Below are 10,695 nucleotides of genomic sequence, written 5' to 3'. Positions count from 1 at the left end.
CAACATGAAAAAGAAAAAAAATATTTACAAAACCATTTGTAAAAATGACACCACCATGAAAAAAATCGAATTATAAAAATCAAGCAACGTGTGAGGTTTTTCTTTGACGTTTGCTTGCAACAGCGTTGATGGAGGAAGAAATGCCCAGCGTTGATGCAATTTCCATGTGATTGAATAGGTGAGAGTGGCAGATCTACCTCCTCTGGTGATCTATGAAATTGATATTAGTGCCACTGGCGGCTTCTACACTAAAGAGAAAGTAGGAAATTAGTGATAAATGTGTGCACGTTTTGAACATCTGTGGCTTCGGTGGAATCTACTAATTGCGCAATGGGTATGAATTAAATTGGATTCTACGTGCCATGTGGATCGAATGCTATAGCAGAGTTTGTTTTTAATTTGAATTCTTCCCTCTTCAACGTGCCATGTTCAAACAGTTCATAGTGTATTAATTAGAAATTGTTTTTCCTCACACAGTCAACAAAACAAGGTCCTGAAGAATCTCAGATTTCTCTCAAACGGTTGCAAAATTGAGAAAATCGTTTCTAGTTTATTTAATTTGACCTATTCTGAGAAACACCCATGTCTCATTTTTTCAAAATTTTCCTCGGTTTGCTCAGAAAACATATTTTAAAATCATGTGTCAAAATAGTTACGCTTTCTGTGATGCTCTGGCAACTAAAATCATTTACTGTGGTTGGATTTGCAAGTTTTGATGTGAAGTTGAGCAGTCAGCTTATCAAAACCTTTTTATTGATTTTTTTGGTGGTGAATGGATAAGAAGGATTTTTCCAGCATTCTTTCTCCTGGCTGAAACCGTTCATTGTGTATATATAAAAATTGTTTTTTTTTTTTCACGCAGACAACAAAATAGGGCTTTGAAGAACTACAAAATTCTCTCAATTGGTTATAAAATCCAGAAAATGGTTTCTGGGTTACCTAATTGCCCCTGTTCGGGAAAAAACCTCGTCTTAGATTTTTCTAATTTTCCTTGGTTTATTCAGAAAACGCATTTTAAAATTGTCTGTCAAAACAATTATGTTTTCTAGAAATGTTCCGGCAACCAAAATCAATTTCTGGTGGTTTTGATTTGCAAGTTTTGAAGGTTGGGTTTGTGGCTGCATGGATGTCTTCCATCAAAGGAAAATGGAAGATCTAACTATATCAATCGTCCTATGGGCAATTTTGGGGGACTCGAAATCTACCTCCATATCAATGCAAGTTGTTCGGTCATGCCATTACTTGAAAATGACTTTGGAAGGAGATTTGCAAAAGATAACCAATCTATATCGAATCAGAATGGAATCATTTGAACCTTTGATATGCCAGATATGCAGTGTTTTTAAAGCAAGATTTAATTTTATTTCTTTTTATTCTTTTTTAAATGAGGAATTTTGGATTTGGATTCCAAGCTAATGCCAAAATATTTTTTCCCTACAGGTTGCATGAGAACCTAGATTGTCAATTTCTTTGGGAAAAAATAGAAAAAAATCTACATTTTCCTTATTCAAAGCTTGATTTTATTTCCTAGTTTATCCTACTCAATTTTTTTTTTTTTTTTTTTTTTTTTTTTTTTTTTTTTTTCCAGTATATGAATGTTTCCAATCGAGCCATTTATAGATTAAACTTTCTAAAATGTTCATATCCAAATTTGTGAAATGTACCTGATTGTGCATGAGGACATGAGAAATCGTTTTAACCTTTAGATTTTCCGCAAGGATCTCTTGAAGAATTGATGAATATTGTGGCGTAATCGCTTCTTGATACCATTCCTCAATGTAGTCTTTGGGTTGCATTCTAGATCATCTGTCCATAAATGGTTAGTAAAAAAAAAAAAATACACTCTAAACTGAAAGTTAGTTCCTATGCACACTTCCCCGGCAGCGACGCCAAAATGTTGGGGCAAAGTGATTGCCTGTCATTTAATTTGTCAACCCGGGGTTTCGTAAACTTGTGAAGCATGCGTGTACTGTATGTACTAGAAATTGTCTTTCAGTTTAGATCAATCTAACTACAAAATAACAAAAACCAATTCATCTAATCTATGAAATCAAATAATGAAAATGAAATTCAACTAACCTGTGAAATAAAAAAAAACTAATGTATGCTTAGTTACTCCAGCATTCAATTATGAAGTGTTACCTTCCTGAGATGATGTGTAAGCAACTATTTATACTTTAACTTCTAATGTCCTAGAAAAGCAAGTAAAGTGCGCAGAAAATAACTTAGTAATTGCATGTATCAAATGTTCAATCATTCAATCTTGAAATATGATTAAATCAATTTCTTAGAATGATCTTTAGGAATATCAGCTAATGCAATTAAATGAGGATCTTAAAAGCAAATATAAAGCATGGAAAAGTAAAGCTCAATGATTGCATAGGTTGAACATTCAATCACCCAATTTGAACTCACCTTCTTGCCCTGATCCTTTATTCAATTATACAATGAATGGATGGTTTGATCTAAGAAAGTAAATAACAAAACATGAAAGGAAACCAAATAACTATGAGCCCTTGCCTCAAACTTAATCCAATTAGAAAATACATAAATCTTCCCTATTGAAATGTTTTTAGAAAAGCAAAGATTACACAGTCATTTTAAAACTAATACTAAGAAAGCAAATGAACTTTAATCTATAAAAGCAATTAAATCTCACAATCATTAGATGGTAATTCCAATGCTGTATGAGGATGGCAAGTGAAGAAGCTCCATATGCAAGCAAAACTAAATCTTCAAATCTCCAAGTATAAGCTCCAAATTCTCTATTAAAAACATGAGCATTTCTCCAACTTTACACATATGCCTTTCAAAAGAAAAGGCTCTCCTATTTATACAAAAACATAAGAAGCTACCCTATTTAATGAAGATCCACTAAAATCTCATATAGTTACAACCAAATAGCTCATAATGAGACACATATCCCCTACGTGTCTCATAGAGTTCTAATCCAAATAAGAAATGATAAGACACCTCACAGAGTTACAATCCAAATAGGACACATATCCTTCTTTGACCTTTATCCAAATCTCCTTTGAAGGGAATTCGAATTTGAGCATTGGAGGCCACATAAGGGTGCCTTGGAAGCTTCCAAATGACCTACACATGTCATGAAACTCAAGCCACATATATAAATATATGAAACCATGTTAATTTCCTAGTTTTTAATCATAAATTCACTTTAAACACATAAAATAAATAACTTTGGTAAATAATGATCCTAACCCATATATTTATGAAAATGGTGGCTAATGAAAGGTTATATGGTTATGGAGTTGTGACATGTGAGTGAAATGGTGGTGATAAAGGTGAAAGTGGATGTCATTTTGAAGACATTTTGGAAGCCCAACAGACACCAAACACTCAAACACCAAATAAACGACATAAGAAAACTCATACCTTAATGTATCTCAGAGGAGGTTATATTATCTGCATAATCAATCTGGATTAGCACGATATAACTTCACAACATATCAATTCAAACATAAATAAGGTCATGATATCCATAACAGTAATTAGTTAACATGTTCACATCATAAGCTCATAAACAGTTATCATTCATGCATAGTAATCACATCTGCACAATCAGTCTAGATTAGTATGACATAATATCAAAACATATTAACTCATACCTGAATGTCATAACCATAACCATCTGCATAGACCAATCCAGGTTAACATAATACATCTAACTCAAGATTTTAAATGCAATAACCCTAATCATTAACTAACATATAACAACAAAAAATTAACCTATAGCATGCTCATCAACAACATATAACATAATCATCAAGTTAACTATCATAAAACAACAATAGCAATGAATACAACCACAAATTACTATCATTCATGATTATCTGACACATGTGCGTATGACTACACTAATCAACTATTATTTATCATACATGTAACCATAACAACAATAAAATGACGAGTATATCAGTAACCCTAATTATTATAACAACCATTAACCACATACCTGCATGCCCACCATAAAAATCTATATGATGATCTGCTCTTACCTCGAAGTCTAGTGATGCAAGCTCGCTTTGATGATTTACATCTCTTGCTCTATCTCAGCCAACACATCAACATCATAACATACCGATAGCATCATGATGACCTAAAATGCATACAATGACCTCACAATGCATGTTTGACCTACTATACATGCATAACCATAACCATGACAAAGCATGCATAATAACATATAGACACTGACATGCATAACAAATGCATATACAACCGACACTCATGATGACACATCCCACATCAACACCATCAACCTTCACATGGAGACATCACTACAACCATGATCAATACCATGAAAATGCAACAAATACATGGACTACAAGCATAAGGAACACATATGCAACCAACACGAATGCATGACCAACACACCGTCCATCCAATCTGAGGGGTGAACCATGCTCTGATACCACTCTGTGACACCCTCATCCCACATCTACCCAAGTAATCGGTCAACCGGGGTAAATATGCAACGAGAGGCCACTATAATAGGATTCAACCTCCTAGGTGACCTTAAGGAAGTGGAATTGATGGAATCACACCACAAATACCTTCCACATTAGCAACAAAAATCCCAAGAGCCATCCCATCCACTCAAGTAATCAACCCCTGGACCAACTGAAGCTTTAGACCATTAAACCCCCGGAATCTCCCTTGATATGGGCATGCTTGTGTCTAGGAGGCTCTGGACACTTCCATAGCATGGGCATGCATGTGTCCAAGGACTTTTCTGCCCAATGTTGTGCCTGTGTCTCTAGGATTTGAGCCACTTTTTGAGGCCCAGAGCCTAGGTCACTACCCAGAACTCAATGACACTTTTGGAAATGAATTTACACAACATAACAATGATGCATTTGCAAAAACAAGGACAAGGTCTAGATTGGACCCCTACTAGCCATGACATGCATTTCGTCAAACACATCACAAATATGTAATCTACAAGTGTAAACAATAGATCTGAGCATAGGGGTCTCATACTTATCTGAGAATTTCTAAGAAGAATTGTCCCCTTATATCATTAGTTTCATTATCATCTATTAGGCAATATATACATTGTTCATTCATTTACAAATCAAAACATGAGGAGAGCCATACATCATTACTATCATAATACATGCTTATAACCAACATAATAACAACAGAAATATCAAGGATGCATCATTCGTAGAATCCACATATAAACCAGTACATTTGCACATAATATACCAAAGAAAGAACCTCTTATTAATGAATGCAAAAGCCAACCCGGGATGGGACTACCATGTTCCACCTAACCATAGAATGGCTGAGCCAATTCTTTTTTCATCCATTCACCCCCGTGCCATATTCCAAGCATGAATGTGGGACTCAAACCAAAAGAACCAACCAGGGCATCCCAAGGCTAAACCACCTCACCCTCATCAATAGAAACCAGGCTTTACCACAAACCACACCAGATCACTAGGCCAAAATAATAAACATGTAATAATAGGCTTTACCATGATCTCCACCATATCACAAGGCCAAACAAGCATGGATTATGATGGATTTATCCACCTACACCGTGAGGAATCTTCCTATCTCCTAGTCTCTCAGGATTTGCCGCAATCAACACTGGATCACTATGCCCTAAACTGGGACCCACTCTCCAGGATTTACAGCATATCCCATCCTGGGATTACTAGGTCTGATGGAGAGTACCCACCTCTAGGCTTTACCGTATATCATGCCATTCACCAGTCAAGGATTCCTAGGCCCATTGAGGCAACAAAAAATCTGTCTTTACCACAACCCACAATCTGGTTCAGGGGTTACTAGGCCATGTGTTCTATTATTTAGAGATCCACTTCACTCAACTTCAAATCCATCTAGAAATCCATCTCAACCAAAACATGAGAACCCCATCACACCATGGCTATCCAGAAATGGAAAGGCTAGCTGAAAACACTGTCAGACCTAGCAAAACCCATGCCATGACAACAAAGAACCACATGCAATACCATGGATGCCAAATATAGCAAGGAAAACACACATGGAAATTGATACCTGCGAAGAATATTGTTGTAGCTGCTTGATCCCACTCTTCCTTGCTTGTTCTTTACTTTCCTTTCTTTTCCTTGTCCTTCCTCTGCTTACTTTTCCCTTCCTTGCTCCAAAGTTGACAAAAAACTTTCCAACTGATCCTCACAATCATTTTCATCAATGATGCCTCTGTTTTCTTAATTTTCCATTATTTTCCTTCCATTTCCTCCTCACATGAAACCTGTGACCTTTCACCTTCCTTTTCTCCTAATTTCCATTATTTTCATACATAAATGTGCCAAAAATGCCATTTTTCATTTCCAAATCCTTTTCCAATGAGTTTGCCAATTTCCTTAGCCATAATAAACCAAATGAACACCCACTAGGATTTTTTTCCCACCATTCAGCATGGAATATGTGTCCCATGACTCTGGTCTTATATAATTTTACATGAATTTTTAATCAAGGTTGTTACGGATCCTCTCTAGAATTCTCTTCGAATTTTGGTATATCGGATGGGAGTTTGGTCAGCATAGGTGGCTAACTCAGGTCAGGGTGAAGAGGATCACTAATAAGTTGATTCAAATTTGGGAGACTTAAACCAACCATGTAAGGGAGAAATGGTTGGGAAGGAGCCATTCCTTGTGAGGTTCCAATGTTACCTTTATGAGGGGGAACCTAAGTATTACCAGTGTTACCACCTACATTTCCTTTGCTATTGGTGCCCATGTTGGGACCAATGTTACCACTAGCATTGACACCAAATATGGTAGCGGCTCAAAGTTGAGAGGATTCAGAATCAGAGGATGAACTAGATGAATAAAAAAGACTAAAGTTTGTATGTAGGCTAGGTGGAGAGAGCCTGACTTGTCGTGCATGTATTAAGGGATGTCCTAACCAAAAATGAGGGTGAAGACCACGGAATCTCTAGGGGAAAATGCCTAGGGAGCGCAATGATGTCAAGACAAAGAAAACACTAAATGCTAGAGTAAAATGTTAAAGAAAAATAATAACAGAGAGCAAGCAAACACCTAGTGGAGTGGTGCAAATTGAAAGCTAACTACAATGTACTACTACTCTAATTCAAATAAGCACATCCTATAAAAATTAAAATGACCACTAGCTGAAAGGTTGTCTACTCATCAATGTTTTTGATGGCCTTCCAAAATAATTCTTACTTGTGGGGTTTGATATCTACAAGCAATGTTGTCTAGGGGACGGTAAGGTAGAGGGATGGTCGATTTCCACAACCACCACCTATATGGTGTTTATCCTGAGAATGATTACTAAGTTACCTCTGTCCAATGGGGGTGCATGAATCTTAGGCTTCTAGTTAGTTAGCCGCCAGGATGGAATTCCATACCACGAGTTGGGTAGCCTCGAGGAGAATTTCTCGCACATGACCTAAGACTATCCCCCTCTCAAATGGGATTCTGTCGCACTCTGGTTTTGACCGTGGAATGTGGAAGATTTTCAAGCTCCTTAAATTGACAACTTCTATGTCTCATTATAAGTGATCGATGGGTGTTATTGGAAGCCTATCCCACCGATCCTACCTTAGCTAATAGATTATTTTGCCCTGACTCCCAAGTGGTATTGGATCTATATTTGTTGTTAAGTTATTAATGTGAGAGTTTAAAAGTCTTTGCTTGGAGGTGCTAACCAAGTGCTCATTTCCTTAGGGTGTGAGTGTGTGTATAAAAGTGTGTTTCAATTATTTAATTGGAGCATGTTTTCAAATGCCATGTGCTGCTGAAAAATAAAGTATGAAATTGTAAATTGTACTGAAAATAAACAACAAGAAAAAAACTAGACTGACCACACTATTTCCCACCCAAGAGGCTATGAAGACAGCATAAAAGGGCTATGAAAAAGCAAGCAACCCAAAGGAAAAAGAGAGCAAGAGATCAAGTACCAAATGTGGATAGGATATAAGGTCAATGCTACTAATTTTATGCAACAAATACCAACAAATAGAAATGATTTAATACTAGAAAAGAACAACAAATAAACAGAAAATAAGATGACTCTCAGAAAGACCCTAGATAAATGGTGCAACACAAAGGAATCCAAAGTGATGCTACTACGGCTTAAAAGGACTAAAATTAAAGGTTTAATATGCTGGAAAATAGTGGCTATAAGTTATGAACACTAGACTACCCAACTAAGCAAACCCTCTATGAAGTGGTGGATGCGTACTTCAAACCCCAAGGGGCCTTTTCCTTTCCTCCTAAAGTGAATAAAATTGATAGAATCCATGCCTAATGGATTGAACAGGAAAAAAAGAAACCCCCCGCCAACCCTGACAGAGAAACATAACTCAAAATCGGAAAAACCTTGAAAATTTTGGAGAAAGTTGGAAAACGTGGCAGTGCAGAAACTAATCTATTTCTTGCACAGTAGCCCATGTTTTGGCCTAAAACTTGCACAACAAGTGCATAAAATGCCAAAAAAAGTGTGTTGGTCTCTTGGGACTCCCACTTTGATTCTAAATTGACTGTAGACCAAACTTATATCAATTTTGGGAAAATATGTGTACATCCCCTAGTCAAATAAATCATTAAACATTAAGAAGGATACTTGTTCTTAATGCTAATCGTATTCATTTATTGATAAATGATACACAACATTAATGTTTTATCCTTCTTCTTAACAAATATAATTAAATGTGTTATATCTTCTAATCAGATCCTTGTCCAAGATGTTATGTAGCAAGAGTTAATTCTCTGAAGAAGTTATCCTATAAGGAGCTTTAAATATTGGTTCAGTTCTTAAATAGAAATGAATTATAAAATTGAACTCCCTTTTGAGTTGGTATCTTTGTAATTCCTCTACAAATAATCTTGCATATCATTTTAATATTGGATAATCTCCTAATGCTTCGCCGTCACTCTCCTTAACTCTAAATACAAATAGTAAATAGTATACATATTTTCCAAAAACCTTTTTCAAGTTGCATTATTAAGATTCAATCAATTGATATAGGTAAATATATACTACAAAGTATTTTAGGAGTGTCTTGATCCCCTAACTACTTCATCCTTCCATTATTCATCACAAGATATGGTACATTTCCAGCCAATGCATACCTATAATCGCATAATATGTCCTAGGAGTTGTAATAGATAAGTCCAACTTTAGTCTATGGCCAACTATAGGCTAGTTCAAATATATTGATATAATTTTCCACTCTATGTATTGTTTCCATTTCCATTTTATTATGGTTCAACCAATTTAATTGTTTGAAGTTGCATTTGGGATAAAACATGACAAAAAAGAAAATGTTTGTAGCTCCTAGATCAATCAAAGATTGAATAGGTCTACCATAAATGTACATATTACCTCAATTGTTGATCCTTGGAGTGCAAATTCCTAGTTTTCAGGTGAAATATATATTATAAGATTAGGTGCTTTGGCTACACTTCTGATTGTCCTTTGATATTAAGTAAAAGGACTATCCTTGATGCAATGGTTTCCTTTAGAAATGAAACACTCCTGATGAATGTCTTTTTCTATCCTCTCAATTCTTTATACCTTAAAGAATTTTAGTTCCATCAATGCCTATTTTCTAGAAGTGATGATGCACGCTTGTTACCTTGTCTCATTCTTTCATAATCATTGTTTCTTGACTTTCCATGTGTTTATTTTTGCTAGTACTATTTCCTACTAAGGAGTACTCAATTTTATGCCGAGGGTTCACATCCTTGATTTTAAATCTCTTATGAGTAATGAACTTCCCATGACACCCTTTTAAAGCATTATCTATGGTTTTAGATAACTCCCGTATATAATGAGCATATAATCTCTATGGTTACTAGAACCTTGGGTTAGTTGGAAATGTATTAGATCAATTTAATTATTCATGAAAAATAATATATACATAACTATCAATTATGGATGGTGTCCTGATGGGCTTGGGGAAGGAAATTATGTATTTCCACTACTGAATCTTACAAAAACCTTCCACTTCTATTTTCCAACTTGTGCAACATGTGGTACTAAGTCAAAATAGTGTGAAAATAGTTACATGCATCCAACTACATTATACCAAAAAATGTGTAAAGTAGAATGTGGATGAGGTTATAGGTGGAAACCGATGGTGTTGATTTCTTTGCCATTGTAGAACTCATGGTGACCTGTGGATCTTGGGGGAAGCTCAAAAGATTCTATAGATAGTGCATTTACTTCCACATTTAATTCTTTTAGAATGTGATTGAAAGTGATTCAATTAAAGGTGGATATTATTTGTTGAATGTATTTTAAGATGTGTTTGAAGTCAATATTTAGCTCTGCCATCTACTCAATCTATGACTAGTTTAGAGTCACCAAGGACTCGCAATTTAGAAATATTTTTTTCCTTTGCTAATTCTAGGAGGATATAAAACCATATGAATTTGGCTTTGTTGTTGGAGCCTTTTCCTAATATGTACCTTCCATATATGAAGTGGATTGATTGAAATATATGACGATGCCAACTCCATAATTAGGGGTGTCCTTGACTTGCTTCATAAAAAAAAATACCCCATGGAATATCATAATCAATCTCTGGCATTTGGGGGACTTGTTGAGGTGAAGCTTTATGTTCTTTTCTATGTTCTTTGGCAAGAGAAATGATTTTTGAGGCACAAATCTCCAAGTTGACCTCTTTATTTTGGAAGACAGAAA

Source organism: Pinus tabuliformis, chromosome 5_1, assembly GCF_031772625.1.
Source record: "Pinus tabuliformis cultivar Carrire ecotype Pingquan chromosome 5_1, CPIR1, whole genome shotgun sequence".
NCBI classification, from domain to species: Eukaryota; Viridiplantae; Streptophyta; class Pinopsida; order Pinales; family Pinaceae; genus Pinus; species Pinus tabuliformis.
The sequence above is the reverse complement of the archived record's forward strand: the minus strand, read 5'-3'. Positions refer to the sequence as shown.